Below are 17,877 nucleotides of genomic sequence, written 5' to 3' on the forward strand. Positions count from 1 at the left end.
CCAGTATCTTCTTTCTTCAGCCCCCCTCTTCTCTGGCTGAGAGCTAAGAGCCCAGTTCCAGGCTTTTTGGTTTCCATACCCCTAAGAGAGTGCACCCTTCCTTCCCAGGGCCCTTCCTCCGGGCTCTGGCTCCCAGAGTCATCCTTCTCCCTCCTGTCCCATCTCCACCTCCCTGGGTCCCTTCGGCCCATCCGCTCCCACTTCACCTTCAGTTGTCATCGCCCCTGCCAGCAACGTGCCTTTTACAGGTCAATAAAATTAGCGACAGGGGGGCAGAGGGAGGGGGCGGGGCCCAGGGGTGCTAAGCTCCGCGGCCTTGAATGCAGCTGGACGCACGGAGTCCGGGCGCCTGTCATTCCAGGGCTAAACAGTGACAGCTGAGGGACCTGAGCTGGCACTGGAGGGGGGTGGGGGGGCTGTCGCAGGGAGAGATGGACCGAGGATACAGATGCCCAGGGCACCTAGTGGTCCCCTCAGTGGCCTGAGCCCCTGGATGGGGGACCCTGACTCGGAGGGAGCGTCAAGATCGCGCCCACCTTACCACTGGGACCGCTTTCCGAGCTCCGTTGGAAGGGGGAACTCGGGCAAGGAGGGGTTCCCGGCCTTTCTTCTTCGTGTGAGGGGTCTTCCTAGGGAGCCACCGCCTCCGGGGCAAGGCCGCCCGAGGGGGGCATTTCCTGGGGTCCCCAGAACGCAGGCCTCCTAACTTCTCAGCCCCCAGAACAGCCGGAGCTCCAGGCCTCCCTCGTGGCTCCCCCTCCCTCCCCACCTGAATAAGCCGGTCCACCCACCCGGTGGCGACTCAGGGAGGGGCGGGGCCGGGCTCCCCCTCCCCGGCCCCGCCCCCGGCCCCGCCCGCCCCTCGCCGGCCGGCCCGGAGCGCTGCGCCCGAGCGCACGGAGAGCAGGTGGCCGCGGCGGGCTCCCCTCTGCCCCGCAGGTAAGTCAGCGACGCGGGCTGAGGACCTCGAGGCCAGCGCGGGAGAACAGGGCAGCCCCGGACACCTGTCCGGTGCCCTCGTCTCAAATCCGGGGGACCCCAAGGGGCAGTGAGGACATCCCCATGGGCTCTGGGTTCTGGCGCGCTGCACCTAGCGGGTGGGGCTAAACTCGGGGGAAGTTTAGGGGCTCCTGGCTGCTCATCCCTGATGCCAGGGCCGCCTCCGATGGATGGGAAACGGCAGAGCTGGGCTTTGGGCACAGTTTTCTGGAGGAGAGCAGGTTGGGGTTCGTGACTGCGGGGCTCCGGGTAAGGAACCTCTGCCTAGCGGGCCCCATGCCTCACCCCTTTGCAGCATCCTATCGCCCCCACTTAGCGATGGGGGTGACCCAATTGGCTTCTGTACTATGTGCGAATGAGGTAAGAGCCGAGGCACATAGAACATAGCACAGCTGAGCTGGGTTTTCTGACGAGCTCCAGGGCACCTGCGCCACTTCTTTACACCTGGGTACAGACATGCGCGGGTGAGGGGTGAGGGGGTGGGGGTGTGGGGGAGCAGGAGTCGTCCGGATGGCCTGGGGGACCTAGGGGCCTGGGGGCTGATTAGATGTTTCCTGTGTCTGTGTCTCAGAGCCAGGGTGGGGAGGTGATTGCAGAACGGGCCCTTCCTGCAGACACGGGGTGCATTGGCACCCTCCGTGGGATTTCGGCTGTAGGCGAGGGATCCTGCCTCTCAGAACCTCACGGAAGGCTTCCTGGAAGAGGCGGTCCTGAGCTGACAGCTCAGATGGGATGCTCGGAGCCACAAAGGAGAGTCGGACTTTGGGCCTTGGTGCTGGGTTGGGGTAGAGCAGAGGCAGGTCAGGGTCATGGATCCAGCCAGGGCCCCGGTGACCGCCACAAACCTACAGGCAGACCAACATCCCAGCTTAAGTGGGCGGTCTTCCTGTGTCTAATCTCCCTGTTCCATTGTCGCCTCCCACCACACACAGTCACTGTCAGAAAGTTCTTCCTCATATCTGACCTTCATCCCTTCTGCCAGCTTCTTGCTTCTGGGCGGCGATGTGCTACAGTGGAAACAGTGGGGGCCTCGGGGTCAGTTAGACTGGATGGAGTGCTGTCACCTCTACCTGCTGTGTGACCTCGTGCAGGTTCCTCACGCTCTGTGAGTTTGCTTCCCCACCTGTAAAATGGGGATAATAATAGAACCCACCTCATAGGGTGGCTGCAAGGATTAAGTGAGAATATGCCCGTAGGGCGCTTAGCACAGTGCCTGGCGCCTGGTGAGGGCTCAGCCAGTGTAAGTGTCCCCTCGTGTGTAGGACAGCAAAGCCGATCTGCAGGGGGTGGGGGTAGAAAGTTTTTTTTAAACTTGGCCAGTAAGAGCCATGCCCTTCATCACCACTATTCCACCAGCCCTCGCCCCTGCTGGCTCCTGGGTCTCTTCTGGACCCGTCTGGGCTGCCCGGGACCCCTCATCTCTTAGTTGCCCTGTTTTTGTCTCCAGAGTAAGGAGAGGGACCCCAGCAGGGCAGGGGCCAGTGGCAGCAGGAGCCCACTTAGGAACATGCTGGCTGACACCCAACTGAAAAAATGCCCTCTTGTCATCACCTCCCTGCCGTCCCCACCTCCAGAAATCCACAAGTTGGGATCAAGCTGCACTTTTTCCAAGAAAATAAATAATAGAAGTTACTGAAAGTTCTGCTTGGGGATCGTCCAAGCAGCCCTCCAGCGGAAGGACAGCTTCGGTCCCTGGCCAGAGGTCCGGAGGCTGCTAGGGAAGGGTGGATCTAGTAAGCACCGCTAACCCTAGGCAAGGGAGAGGTGCCTGTGCCCTAACTGGGCACTGCCCTGGCCTGCCCTGGCCACTGCCCTCCCTGTGGGGTGAGGAATCAGCAGGGCCAAGGGAAAGAACCTGTTCACCACCTTCAAGACCACAGTCCCCATACCTGTGACTCTGGAGGGCCCCTGCCCAGACGGTCCACTTGCTCCCAACCCATCTAGCCTCTGCCCTGGGCCTGTTCTCAGGACAGGTGTGCACTGCAGACCTGAGGGACCCCTGGGGACAGCCGAGGGACAGCTGTTTGCAGGGCATGAAGATGGAACTAGGCTGTGAAGCTGGGTGTCCACATACGTGCATGTGGGTCGCTGTAGGGCAGAAAGGAGCCGGCAGTAGGAAGGGAGCGATGGCCGGGCCAGCGTGGGAGGCAGCTGTCTCTCCCTCCACGGCATTGTCCTCCTGCAGAACTCCCGGAGTCAGCAAATCCGAAATGGAACCTGGTTTTCCATGTCGTTATGAAAACATATTTGAATGAACAGTGTGTTTGCTTGGCTTATAACGTTTAAATAGTTAGACATGTGTGTGTGGGCCCCCATCAGTCCCCTTGCCCCAAGGCCTGCAAATATTAGGGGTGGGCCTGCAGCGCCTGTGGCCGACGGCGCTGCTCTTTGGTGAATCCCCTTCCTGCTGGCTGTCCCCGGATATAGCCATGCTCCTGTAAAGCTGGGCTGAGGAGACACCTTCCCTGGGCCAGGAGGGAGTTTCAAGGTGAAATGAAGACTGTCAGCTGCCACCAACAAGCGGTCCCCCCGTGGGCCTCCTGACCTCATTCTCCACCCAAAATTGGGACAATTTATTTCCTAATGTCCTGTGATGCTTCAGAGGGAAAAGCGAGCAGGAGAGGGGCTGCTTATCTCCTGAGTGTGGGGAGGGTGTGGGCGCTCGCTGGACCAAGGAGCAAGGAGGGAGCTAAATGAGGCCACAGCAACAGGAGGAATGGGAGTTAGACTCGGGGGAGATCAGGGCCGGGCCCACCATCCCTCCAGCTGCCCTCAGAGGGGGCTGGGCCTGTGGCCAGGGAGGGGGCCGTGTGTCTGTCATGTGGGTCCTCCTGGAAGTTTGCCTCTTGGGCTTCAGTGGGAAGGAAGGTGGGGGCAAGCTGGCCAGGCGGTGGGAGCCATTCCTGGAGGAAATGAATGGCATGTTGGTCTTGGACGGTAGCTGAGTGCCCGGGGGCAGCTGGACACGCCGTCTGTTCAGAAGAGAGGGACGTGCGGCCTTTGCATGGCCGTCTCTGACTCACTCCCTCCTTTCCAATTGGGCTGCTTGAGGGCCATACCTGCCACCTTGGCCTCATTAGGGCTGTGAGGTGCTTACTGGACACACACACATCTAAACGTGCACACACACAACACTCACACTCAGACACGCACGCCGGTTTGCATGCCACCGACACTCGTGGTGTTGCTGTCGCCTGTTGTCCGTCCAGAAACACCGCTTCAAGGGCAATCCCGGGAATGGAGCCCCCGCAGACCCACCCTGCACCTGCGCTTTGCAGACTCCCGAGCCTTCGCCACCGTCCCAGGCTCAAGTTCCCTCCTTGGTGACTTTTCATTCGCCTTGGGTGACCCGCCAGCTCCAGTGGTCGGGAGCCAGGTGCCCGCAGGGGTTCGGTGTTGGGGACAGAAGGGACTCCCTGCAAACCCCACCCAGGCCCCATGTTTGGCACTTCTGCTCCGCCAAGTCTCGCAGAGGGTGTCTGAGGGGCTGAGCCGCTCTGCCCCAGCCTGTGTGCCTGTCCCGCGCCGCCGCTGTGCCCCGGGCTCGGTCCTTCCCCTGCTCCTGTGCCTGTCATTCTGTTTGTCTCTCCTCTCTCCCGGTCTCGGAGTCTCTGTTTTTCTGTGTGTCTTTCTCTTCCTTTTTCTCTGTATGTGTGTCTCTGTCTGCCTGTCTCTGATTTTCTGTGTGTGTTTCTGCACTTCTGTCTCTCGCACGCACACACGTCCTCGCCCCCTCCCGTCTCTCAGCTCTGTCTCTGAAGGTGTGGCATCTCTCCAGCCGTCTTTCCGTGTCCATGGTTTTGTCTGTACCTCTCTCACCTCTGCCTCTGAGTCTGGGTGTCTCTGTTCTCTCCCTGTCTGACGCTTGGGAGTCTTCCTCTCAGGGGAAGAGGAGAGCCAAGTGTCTGAGGGTAGAAGGTGGCAAAGCACCCGAGGGAGGCGGCCACATCACTCTGGGCCCCTCCAGGGCCCGGCACGGAGTCGGGGAGGACAGCAGGCTTGGAGAGGGCTGATGTTGGTCCCTCTCCCCCAGCTCCTCTGCTGAGAACTTGAGATCTTGGGGGTTTTGGCTCCAGACTCTGAAATGTTGTTCTTCAGTGACAAGGCCCAGGGACTGGTGGCCGGAGTGGGGCTGGGGCTTCAGGGTGACGGGGAGAGAACCCCTGTCTGGCTGGTTGATCTGATTGGCTCTGAGCCGGGGAAGGGTGTCGGGAACTTGGAATCCCAGCAGGAGAGGTGTTGACCTGAGTGGGGCTGAATTGACACTTTTCTTTTTCCTCGAAGCAGCCAAGCTCAACGCACCCACCCCAGGCCCCAGTTTCCTGCTCCAAACCACCAGGCTCCCCACCCTGTTCCAAACATTTCCGCCAACTGCCCCTGGGCCTTGGGGCCTGTTCAAACAGCCCCCCCGCCCTCCCCTGGGCCTCCCCATGCCGTGGGTCTGCCTCACTGCCATGGCTTCTCACACAGGAGCGGCTGTGTTGCCTGTTTGTTTGATTAAGGTTTCCTTGGGTGGGGTGGAGATCGCCCCCCCTGATACTTCACCCCACTTCAGATGCCTAGGCAGGAGGCCAGGCCGGACCCCGCCATGCTCCCACTGCCCTCACTGCCCTCCCCGCCTGCCCCTCCTGCATCCCCAAACCCCAGACTCCTCTGCCCTCCTGATCTCAGGTTTGACAATCCCTATCTCTGCCGCCAGCCGCTGCACAGGCAGGACAGGGGGGTCCGAGACACACCCCTGCACACACAGCCTTGTCCCTGGCCGAGGGGAGGGAAAATGTCCAGGGTGGTGCTGAGAACTGGGACCCTTGGGTTTTCTGGGGGATCCCAAAGAGGAACACATGGGGTGTGGCCTCCAGAATCGGGGAGAAGTCTGCCCACCTCTCACTGGCCGAGGCCTGAACCAGCGATAGAGAGACTTCAGCACAGGAATGATCCCCTCAGTAGTTTGGGGCCCCTCCCAGAATCCATCCCAGAATTGTCTCCCTGGGACCCCAATGGTCTTTCCAGCCCCGGATCTTGTATGATGCTGTACTGTATACAGAACTCTCTCATCCTACCCTGTGAGCTCTGGATAGGTAACAAAATCCCCCTTCGGGCACAGCTTGTGTTGCTCAGTGGTTTAACGTCATCGACCCATGAACCAGGAGGTCACGGTTTGATTCCTGGTCAGGGTATCAATTCCCAGTGGGGGGCATGCAGGACGCAGCCAATCAATGATTCTCTCTTATCATTGATGCTTCTCTCTCTCCCTTCCTCCCTCCCTCTCTGAAATCAATTAAAAATATATATATATTTTTAAATCCCCATTCGGGCAGAGTCTGGACTCGAACCCAGGTCTCCTCACTCCCCACAGCCGGACCTCCTTCCGGGACAGAGCTCGCTGCTCCTTGGCCACACAGAACTCCAGGCTGCAACCACTTCTTGGTTCTCCCTGCATCTCCCCCTCACCCATGTCTCCTCCATCTTCATGGGCCCGCAATGGAGAGTCCTGTCCCCCCTTGTGTTTCTGGCTGGGAAGGGAGTGCAGGAGCAGGTCCGTTCTATGACCTCGTTCTGGGAGCTGCTGTCCTAGTTAGCAGCTTCCTGAGGGGAGAGGGACACGAGAAGCTTTTAGAGATGGTTTCAACCGTTTGGGTGCTAATTGGGAATGAGGCTGTCCCTAGGTTGAGGCTGGGACAGCTATTCCCAGGCTACAGGATGAGATGTGGAGGTGGAGAGGCCAAAGAGGGGATCAGGAAGCTTCCCCAAATAGCCTGGCCAGCAGCCAAATGTGGGAGCCAGGCCCTGGAGGAGGGGGGGGGGCAGCTGGCCAGTTGGCATATGGGCCTGGACCTTGGGAAGCTGGGCAAGGGGCAGAAGTGAAGCAGGACTGGTAGTGTCTCCTCTCTTCTCTCCTGCTGACATGAGCTCCCCTGGAACTTGCTGTCATGAGTAAGGGGGAGCTAAAGGTAGACGGATGTGTCTGCATCTGTCCCTTTTCTCTCTCAGGGGCCTTGTAAGCCCCACCCCATTCTTCTGCACCTCACCCTGATTGATTTATTCAGTCAACAAAGATTTACTGAGCACCTACTATGTGCTATACTTGGTAGGCCTCGCCCTGGGAATTCAAGGAGGAATAAGGGTGAATAAGAAAAAATACAAGGAGCCCGGCCGGCATGGCTCAGTGGTTGAGCGCCCACCTATGAAGCAGGAGGTCACAGTTTGATTCCTGGACAGGGCACACGCCTGGGTTGTGGGTTCGATCCCCAGTTGGGGCATGCGGGAGGCAGCCAATCAATGGTTCTCTCTCATCATTCATGTTTCTAGCTCTCACTCCCTCTTCCTTCCTCTCTGAAATCAATAATATATATATTTATTAATTTTTTTTTTTAAAGAAAGAATACAAGGAGACAGGAGGGAAGTCTACCTCAAGGAGGGCAATGAGGGAAGGCCTCTCCTGTGGGCAGTATTTCAGCATCAGCCCTGAGAAGGAGAGAGGAGCCAGGAGGGAAGGCGTGGTCTGGGCAGCACGGTTTCTGAGAACGCCCGCCCGAGGTGAGGGAGCGCTTGCTGTGCTCCCGGAGAGAAAGAGCTCAGTGTGGCTGAGTGTCATAGGCAGGGGAGGGAGTGGCGCAAAAACGGAGCGGGCGGCGGGATATTCTGACCTGGACATTTTGACCCCAGGGATGTTTTGAATGCAAACATTTGAAACCAAAACATACCAACACTGGGGACTTTTTTAGAAAGTGTTTTCCTGAGGTGGTGGAAGGAGACTGGACTTGGGGTGGTGAACACACAGTGTACAGATGTGTATTGTAGAATTGTGCACCTGAACCCTGTATAATTTTGTTAACCAGTGTCACCCCAATAAATTCAACAGAGAAGGCGGGGAGAAAGTGTTTCCCAGTTTCGGCACTATTCATCCAACTTAATTTCTTGATCAGATTTCCCCATTTTTTTCCTATGGTACAGTTGAACAGATTTCCTTTTTTTTTCTCCTCTCCTCATTCCATTTTAATTTTACAGAAATTATTTCCACCAGCATCAATTCTGTATAAATTTTGCTGCCAAGAGTTGATTCATCAATCAATTTGGCATCAATCGAAGGTTCCTGAGCCTGGTCTCTGTCATGTGCACTGACGGACGCCCCAGTTTTGTTAATCCTCACCCAGGGATATTTTTCCCATTGATTTTTAGAGAGAGTGGAAGGGAGAGGGAGAGATAGAAGAGAGAAACATCGATGTGAGAGAGACACATCGATTGGCTGCCTCCCGCACATACCCTGAGGGGGGCCAGGGATCGAGCCTGCAACCAAGGTACCTTCCCTTGACCGAAATCGAACCCGAGACCCTTCAGTCCACAGGCCGACACTCTAACCGCTGAGCCAAACTGGCTAGTGCTAAAGTTTGCATTTTAAAAAAGATTTGTGGGCAAGGTTGGATTCTTCTGTCCATGTTAGTCAATAACAAATTTCCTTGTATCCAGTTCTAACCATATTCAGTGTGCCTTCTACCAGTAATATCCTTAGGTGGAGAGCTGTATTCATATCTCAGCGAATCCAGGGAAGAATCTGATAGAAAGGGCGGGTTGGGAGGGAAAGAAGGTTGGGATGGGATTCTCTGAAAGCACAGGAGAAGCCTTTCCAGGGCTTAGGTAGGACAGTGACACAATCAGATTCGCTTTTTAAAAATGTCGGCTCCTCTGGCCCCGTGCAGAGCAGCCTGGGAGGGCAGGAAGTGGAGAAGTGGAGGCAGGGAGGCCAGAGAGGAGGCTGTTATGCCGATGCAGATGGTCAAGAGAAGTGAGTGGACTGAAGAAGTATTAGGGAGGTGGAAGGCCGAGGCGATTCCTGTCCCACTCCCCAGGATCCCAGCACGGCCCTCCTCACAGGCCCAGAGTGACCTCAGTGTCATGCCCCACCCTCAGCTCCTGCCCCTGCCTTCCTCCAAGGCCCCAGACACCTCAGACTCTGGCCCCTGGAGTTTGCACAGGGTGGAGACTCAGAACGGGGGTGTTTTCCTTGGGGCTCCCTCCCAGCCTGTCTCCTGACTGAATGCGGCCATGGGTCAGGGATGCCCTGCCGAGGGTGGCGGGGTGGGGGTGGCCCTTGGATCTGCCCACCTGGAGCACGCGGCCGGAGCAGCCAGGGCGGCCGCAGAGCTGGCAGTGAAACACGCCCAGACACAGGGTGCTTGTTCGGCCCCTGGCTCCGAGCTCAGGGTGTGGCCCTGGGCAGGGGTACAAAGAGGCCTCTGTCAACGTGTGCAGGGCACGGAGCCCACCTGGGCCCGGCGAGGTGCCTGAGGAGTGAGGGAGATGGGCCTGGGGGTACTTGAGAGAAGGCTTGAGGTGACACAGACCTGAGATTTGGGTGTCGGCTGGGCCAAGTCACTTCCTCTCCTTGACCTTCGTCTCCCCACCTGTAAATGGAATCTTAATCCCAGCCTCCAGACCCTGGTGTGTCATCAGGACGCCCTGGGTTGACTGACTATAAAGCATCGCCTTCCTAGGATCATGTAACTGTTAACATTATTTAACAAACACGTAATGATTACCTTGTGCCTGCTTGCTAAGCATTTTATAATTATTGACTCATGTAATCCCCATAACGACCCTCTAAGAGAGGTACCATTTATCCTTATTTTACAGATGGGGAAACTGAGGCACGGAGGTGGCCAAGGTCCCACAGGAAGTGGCAGAGGTAGGATGTGAGCCTGGGGAAGTATGGGTACACTGTGGTGTTTCAGAAAGGAAGGGGCGGGTGGACCTTAGGCCAGGCACCTGAAGGGGGGACTGGTTCTTTAGCGGGGGCTGGAGGGTACGCTGCAGGCATCTGCCTTGTCTCTCATCCCAGGGCCTGGCCTCAAGGGCAGGGCTAGGAGCCAGTGGGAGGGAGAGGAGTCCAGGGACAGGAGACCCAGGGCCCCAGGCAGGAGAAGGGGGTGGAGCTGGGATCTCAAGGAGCAGGTCACAAGCCTGGCATCTTTGGTCTTTGTCCCACGAGCAGCTGTGCCCAGGGGAGGCTGGGGCAGATTTGGTATTCCTTCAGCAATGATGAGTCATACCCTTGGGGTGCCAGGCTTTGTGCCATGTACTTGGAGGAGCCAGCCTGACCCCTGGGAGCCCAGGGTCTGGTCAGACTGGAAACATGGACCTGGGACAGATGGGCAGGGGGCTCAGCCAAGGGGCTGAGGGTGGTGGGAAAAGAGTCCAAGCCCACATATGGGGACCTTCGGAATTCATGATAAGTCTAGCCCTAGCTGCACGTGCAGGACTTGACTGCGGAGAAAGGAGGCGGGGCTTCCCAGCCTGGGGGCTGTGAGGTGGGACAGGGCACTGAAGCAGCAGGTGGCCCTGGTGGGCGTGGCCTGGACCAGCTGGGGAGGTGTCTGAGCTGGAATGTGCTGTCCTACTCACTTCCCTAGACCTGTCCACTCTTCAGAATCTCCTGGGAGCTTGTGAAGAAGGTAGACGCCGGGCCTCACCCCACCTCTGAATCCAAACCCCTGGGGTGGGGCCCATCCAGGACACCTGACAAGCTCCCCAGGTGGGGCTCACCCGGCCACGCTTTTGGGAGTCCTGCGGGCGTGGGGGTTCTCGCTCTTTGCACATCACCTGGTGGAATTGGAAAGCCCGAGACTAATCCTGCCAGAATCCTCGAGGCGAGGAGGGGCCCAGGAGGCAGAGGGTTGCCAAGTTGCCCAGGAGATTCCAGAGAGCAGCCATGGTGAGGACCCTCAGGCAGCCTGTCCTTCTGTCGCAGGTCCGTGCTGAACTGTCCCCTCCTCAGGGAGGTCCTCCGTGGCCACTCGTCCTCGTCCTTGTGTGTTTATCTGCTTATCAGTGTGCCCGTCCCCCCTCGATCGCTGGCTCCATGAGGGTCCCTCGTGACTCTTGTTCACTGCTGGATCCCCTGGCAGAGCATGGAGGGCCTGGCACATGGTAGATACCCAACAAATGTTTATTCGGTGAGTTTACCGAGCCCCGACTCTGTGCCAGCCGCAAGGGGAGACACTCTCCCTCTGTTGTCTCTTCATTCTTCTAACAGCCCTGTGAGATAGATGCTCCTGGGCCCGTCTTACACACCAGAGAGGCGAAGCCCAAGGTCTGCTGGCTCCCGAGCCCAGGCTCCATCCTGGGCCCGAGCTGCCTCCCAGCCAAGCCTTGGAGCGGCCCTGCTGTGGGAGGCAGCCGAGCGGCCTGGAGGCTGGACAGCGGGCCTGCGGGGCCTGGGCCATGTGGAAACAGCCCGTCCTTGGGGTGTTTCTTGGAACCTCGCAGTCGGTTTTGAAAGGCCTCCTTCATGGCCTGCAAGGGCTGTGCTTTCCCCGGCTGGGCCTGTTTGAGAGGCGGACTCCTTGATGTGGTCGCAGTTGCTCCCTGGCCAGCAAGGGGGACTGTGGCCACCCCACCGTCTCCTGCAGCCAATGCGCTTGGAGGCTCTCCCCTCCCTCCTGCCCGAGGTGACCCTGGATTCTCAAGGTCACCCTCAGCCTCCTCCTGCCTCCATCCTTCTGCAGTCAGGGTGGGTTAGGTTCAGTTTGTCACACTGAGGAAGGGGAAAGGACCCCAAGTCCAGCGGGGTGGGCAGGGGTGGGAGGATTCCGCTGGACAAACTAACTCAATAAAAGCGTCAGGAAACGAAGGGTGGGTCAGAGAGACTCAAAGATCTTAATTTCCACAGGGTTGATCCTGGCCGGTAGTCAGGGCCTCTCCCAGCCTCTTGTGAATGCAGCTCTTTAAGTAAGGAGGAAGGTAGCCAAGGTCACAGTGAGGACCCCCTGGCCCTCAGTCCTCCCCATCCCTTCCATGGGGCAGTCCCCTCGGTAATCTGACTACCTTCTAGGCTGCTGCTATGGCATCTAATATTCTGGGGAGGGGGCCACCCTTGCCGTGGACACCCCGGTTGCCAGCCCCATGTTTTCTAGCTCTACTACGCTACCCAGGGGGCTCTGCCAAGCTGGGTGAGGAGGCTGAAATCATTTCCGTTGCACTGGCCACAAACACAAAGATTGGGGACGTGCTGGCAGTGTCGGGGGCAAGATGATGGGCAGGAGAGGGGGTTCAGTCTGGGCATGGGATGGACACCCTGGGTTGGGAAGGGGATCCTTGGTAAGGTTTTGGGGGTTCGACCCAGGCCCATTTGTCTCCCTTTTCTTTTTGCCCCATTGGTTTCAAAGCACAGCTGAGAGGAAGATCGTCCTGCAGTCTTACCTCAGGCCCTCCTGCTGGAGCTGACAGTGCCATCCCTCACATCACAGTGGCTCTTTGCAGCTTGCAGGGCATTTTCTATACGTGTTCTCTTATTTTTTAAAATATGTTTTTATTGATTTCACAGAGGAAGGGAGGAGAGAGAGACAGAAACATCAATGCTGAGAGAGAACCATTGATCGGCCGCCTCTGCACACCCCACACTAGGGAGTGAGTCCACAACCCGGACATGTGCCCCACCCGGGAATTGAACCGTGACCTCCTGGTTCATAGGTCGGCGCTCAACCACGGAGCCACACTGGCTGGGCTGCATGTTGTCTCGTTTAATCTCCTCAGCTGTCAGCCTGGGGAGCTGTCAGGGGAGCTGTTGTTGTTATCCTACCCCCAGTCCACAGACAGGAAGCAGGTGTGGAGAAAAGGGGCATGTTCCCAGTCACAGGTTAGGAAGTGGCACAGTTGTGATGTAAGTGCATGTTTGATGATTCCATGTGACTCACGAGGCCCCCAAATTCCTCTCACAGACAGACACACACTCATCCTCTTCCTGGCTCCTCCCGCTCCCATCTCACTGCAACGCAGAAGCAGCCTGGGCCTGGGGGGCGGGGGTCATCCCCTCCAGCCCCCTGCCTCTACCCCGGGGAGGTGGAGCCCCCTCGTGGCCGGTGTCGGGAGCGCCTCTGGCTGTGGTCCAGGAGAGGGTGACGGCCGCAAAGTCAGGGGAGTCAAGGGTGTCAGCTGCTGCTGTTTCTTTTTGGGCAAAGACTTTTAAAGTTTAATGTGATAATCTCGTCCTGATTACTGCAAACCGAGGACCTCGGGTCCATCCAAGAATTCATCACCGGCCTCACATGAGAAGCGGGAGACTGTGCTGGGCCCTCCAGCCCCCTCGCTCCCATCCATCCTCATGCATGCTAGGAAGGACTGCGCCTGGGTTTGCTTTTGGTTCCTTGTAGTGGAAAGAAGGTATTTCTAGATCGGGGCCAAGATGATAAAGTAGGGCCTCCTTGCTTCAAGACCTGACCAGCAGACCCCAACCTTCCCTTTTATATCTGAGACGTTCCTGTTCTAGAAAAGGGCCGCTGAGGAGTCTGGGTGTGAGGCCATTCAGAGGGCGTCAACATCCACCCAGGCAAGGGGTACAGGAAGTCATCATGCCCCCACCCCATATGACTAGTGGGAAACCGGGGCCTGTTGCTATTGCCTCCACACCCCACCCGCCCGAAGTCCACCAATTAGCACCGTGTCTGGTTCTATGTCCCGAGCGCCTGTCTCATTATTTGGGGATTTATGTCTCGGTCACCATGAAGGACAACTGTCACAGTTTTTCCACTGGGAGGAGCCTGGCCAGCCCTAGAGCTCGGGCAGCAGGAGGTGGTGCCGTGCTGCTTGGGGCAGGATGGGGATTTAATTTCAGGGGGATTTGCAATGGGTGGGGAGCCACCCTGGGCACATGGTGGCTCTGGGCTATTTTAGGAGGCAAACGGCTGGCCCAAGGGGGAGGGAGCGCGGTGGACTTGTTCAAACCATCAGGGATTCTGCCCTTTCAGGGGGAACAGGAAGAACCCACGATGGCCAGGGTAGGCCAACCCAAGTCTGGGGCTTCTCCCACCTGCTGGGAACCCAGGGGTTCAGAATTACGATGTCACTGCACCCCAGTCCAGGCAACGAGAAGAACAGACGCTGCTGGCCGGTCAGGGGTCTACAGCTTCTGGCCTGAGCCCCTTGGCTACAAGGCTTTGCCTCAGCTCAGCCCTTGGTATTATTAGTGTGAACGATGAATGAACCATATCATCTTTGTGGTAGAAATGACACTCAGGAAAGGCACCACGGGGCAGGGAAGAGGGCCGGGTTCAAGCTCACCCGGGTGCTTGTTCTGTACGGGCCACTTCCAAGCTGGTAAAGTGGGTTGCGAAGTCCCTTCATCTCTCGGAGCTTCGGTGTCCGTCCCCAAAGCAGAGATACAAACCCTCATTAATGATGCCTGTGTTACCAAGTGGGCACATGTTGTGTCAGGGATGAGCTCACATCACCCTCAATGATGTTGTTGTGTATTAATTGCCCCATTTTACAGATAAGGAAACTGAAGCTCAGAGAGGGAAAGTAACTTGCCTAAGGTCACACAGCCCTTTCCATTTCTCATGCCCACATTCCATTCCTCAGACCCAGCAGTCTGTACTGGTTGCCAGGCTGGGAATTCACCACAGACAAAACAGAGGAAGGGAGATAATAGGATGAGACTGGGCAACTGAGTGGTCTAACTAGAGACTCTGCGACTTTATTGTGACTTTATTTAAAGGGTTATTTCCTGATCAGCGGGAGGGCAATAACCAGGGGCCTGAATCCCTCCTTGAACAAGTGGTAGGTGTGCCAGAGGGCGCCAGCACTGCCTGGCTCATCCAGCTCTCATTACTCTGAAGAGGTTTTCTGTTTTCTTCCTCCTCACCCCACCTTTAGAGCAAAATTGTCATCATCATCATCATCATCGTCATCACCATCATCATCACAGGTCATATTGGGATAAGGCCTTTAGAGGCACCATGACATAGAGGAAAGAGAGCCTAGAGTTCGGACTCAGACAAATGAGGTTCAATTCTTCCCCTTTCTAGCTGTGTGTCCTAGGGTAAATAAACTAACCTCTCTGAGCCTCCCTTTTCTTATCTTCAAAGTGAGGCGAGAAATACCAGCTTTTCAGGGCTATTAGGAGGATAAAAGGGATCAATAAAGGAATGGAAAGGATGGGAAGGGCCTGGAATACAGACGCCCCACAACTAAGGGCCGTGTTTGGACTGTGTGCAGGGCTGGAGTTTAGGAGTGTGTTTTTCCTAGGTATCTAGGTGAAGCCACGTCTTTGTGGTGGCACTGAGCTGGCACCTGTGGCCCGCTGACTGATTTTGACAGGCCGGGCAGAACGGGAGAGCCAGCAGGCCTGACTTAAGGCCTGGTGCTCCCAGTTCAAGAAATCACTCTCTCAGCAACGAGATGGAGCGCTTAACTTGCCAGCATATTACATGAAAATAGATGTGGGGTGTTCCATGGACCCCAGCTCTACATAGAGCTGACTCAATAGTGCAGAAAAGGAGGGGGCAGCATTGACAGAGGGCAGTGTTGAGGATGGGGGGAGGTGATTCTGTTTCTGTTCTAAGGAGAATATTGAAAGCTTAAATACGTTTAGAAGGATGTGACTGGAATAATGAAACACCTAGAAACCATTTAGTCAACACATATTTAAAAAATATATATTTATATTGATTTCAGAGAGCGGAAGGGAGAGAGAGACGGAAACATCAATGATGAGAGAGAATCACTGATCGGCTGCCTCCCGGGCATGTGCCCTTGATTGGAGTCAAATCTGCAGGCCGATGCTCTAGCCACTGAGTTGAACCAGCTGGGGCTCAACACATTTTTATTAAGTTGCTTAGTTCAGGCCAGTTGGTCACCATGGAAGGTACTGGGCAGAATGGAGTGAATGAAGCGCAGAGTTAACCCACTCAGTGCAGCGGGGTGTCCAGGGCAGGGTTTGGGAGAGAGTTCAATACAGTGTGGTAAGTGCAGTGTTAGGGACCCACATGAGGTTCCCTGGGAGCACATGGGAGGGGCTTCCTCCTGGAGATGGGGAAGAATGAATAGTTGAGGGAAATGGGTCTCTTTAGCTGGAGAAGAGACCTTCGTAGAAAAAAGCTGCCAGTGGTTTTCAGCTGGCTGCGGAAAGTGGGGTGTACTTTTTCCAAATGACCAGGGAGCAGATCTGGAGCCAGTGCAAGGCATTCCAGGAAAGCAGCTCTCGGCCCCCCATAGTGATGGCGTTTCTGTCATCGAGAATGTCCAACAATGGAGCGGACTGTCTCGGGAGGCAGTGAGCTCCCTGTCATTGTCATGTTCAAGCAGAGGCCAGAGGGTCGCTTGTGAGGGACAAATTACGAAAAGGACAGTATGACCTCTAAGATCCCTTCCAAGTCTGAGCAACTGCAGTTCTGCACGGACAGACAGGATGTGGCGTGTGACTGGATCAGGTTCGGCGATGGGTGTGCTGCGGATGGCAGCTTACACCTGGTGTACCATGACTGTCATCCTCCCCCTGGATTTATTTATTTATTTTTAGTAAGTGCTTTATTGAGATATAAATCACATACCATTCCATTCACCCATGTATAGGGTACAATTTCTCATATACTTTTTTATTGATTTCAGAGAGGAAGGGAGAGGGAGAGAGAGAGAGAGAGAGGGAAACATCAATGATGAGAGAGAATCATTAATTGGCTGCCTCCTGCATGCCCCACATTAGGGATTGAGCCCACAGCCCAGGCATGTGCCCTGACCAAGAATCGAACTCATCACCTCTTAGTTCATAGGTCAACGCTCAACCACTGAGCCACACCGGCTGGGCTGTAGTATATAATTTAATGTGGATTTACTTTTAGAGTGGAAGTGAGTTCCTGCATTCATTCAACAACTATTTAGCAAGCATCCATTAGGTAAACACCAAGCTTTATGCCGGTGCTTCAGATTCCTGGGAAATAAAGGCCCTGAGGAGGACAGGTATGTGTCCAAGCACAAGAATGATGTCTCCCACCAAGGACCTCCTCTCTAGCAGGCGTGGTCGCAGGAGGCGTGCTGGAGCATGAGGTGGGTGAGCAGCACCGACACTTCTCCTTTGCATACAGGAGCCATTTCTGTCCCCTTTCTTGGGGACTCACTTTTTTTTTTAAATCCTCACCTGAGGATATTTTTCCATTGATTTTTAGAGAGAGTGGAAGGGAGAGAGAGAGAGAGAGAGAGAGAGAGAGAGAGAGAGAGAGAGAGAGAGAGAAAGAGAAACATCGTGTGAGAGGCACATCGATTGGTTGCCCCCTACACGTGCCTGACCAGGGCCAGGGGTCAAGCCTGCAACTAAGGAACATGCTCTTGACTGGAATCAAACAAACCTGGGACTCTTCAGTTTGCAGGCCGATGTTCTATCCACTGAGCCAAACTGGCTAGGGCGGGGACTTCCTTTCTTTCTTTTTTAAAAAAATATATTTTATTGATTTTTTTATAGAGAGGAAGGGAGAGAGATAGAGAGCTAGAAACATGAATGAGAAACATCGATCAGCTGCCTCCTGCACGCCCCCTACTGGGGATTGAGCCCACAACCAAGGTACATGCCCTTGACCAGAATCAAACCCAGCACCCTTCAGTCTCAGGTGACACTCTATCCAGACGGGTTAGGGCAGGACTCCTTTCTTGCTGCCTCCCAATCATGGAAAGAGGCAGAGCTCTCTGAGGTCATGCCACCAGCCCCTACCTCCTTCCCTCCCCTGCTTGGCTTTGTGCTCCTGCGTTGTGCCCCGGACCCACTGTCCGCTGGTTCCTTGGGAGAAATCAGAAATGAACTCTAGCCCTGACTAGTGTGGCTGGATGGGTCTCAGGTTCGATTCCCGATCAAGGGCATGTACCTGGGTTGCAGGTGTGTCTCTCACAATTATCTCTCTCCCTCTTTCTCTCCCCCCCCCCCTTCCACTCTCTTGAAACAAAACAAAACAATGTAAAAAAAAATCCCCAGGCGAGGATTAACAAAAATAAAATGAAATGAAATAAATGAACCCCAGCCACACAGGGCGGGGGTAGGGGCGTTTCCCGCCCAGCAGGCCCTCTGGCCGTCCCCCCTGCCCTCCAGAAGTGGATCCTAGGACCAGTCCGGTCTCCCAT

The 17,877-nt window shown here is 56.0% G+C and overlaps 1 protein-coding gene across 1 annotated transcript in view; it reads left to right on the forward strand.

The window, feature by feature from the left end:
• The first annotated feature begins 903 nt into the window (after positions 1-903).
• Positions 904-17,877, forward strand: part of ZNF385C (zinc finger protein 385C) — a 53,457-nt gene continuing 36,483 nt past the window's right edge. Inside the window, exon 1 of the mRNA XM_036339787.1 lies at positions 904-939. The gene's annotated coding sequence lies outside the window, so the exon portion shown is untranslated. The remainder of the gene's footprint in view (positions 940-17,877) is intronic.

This window comes from Myotis myotis, unplaced genomic scaffold, assembly GCF_014108235.1.
Source record: "Myotis myotis isolate mMyoMyo1 unplaced genomic scaffold, mMyoMyo1.p scaffold_m19_p_17, whole genome shotgun sequence".
Taxonomy (NCBI): Eukaryota; Metazoa; Chordata; class Mammalia; order Chiroptera; family Vespertilionidae; genus Myotis; species Myotis myotis.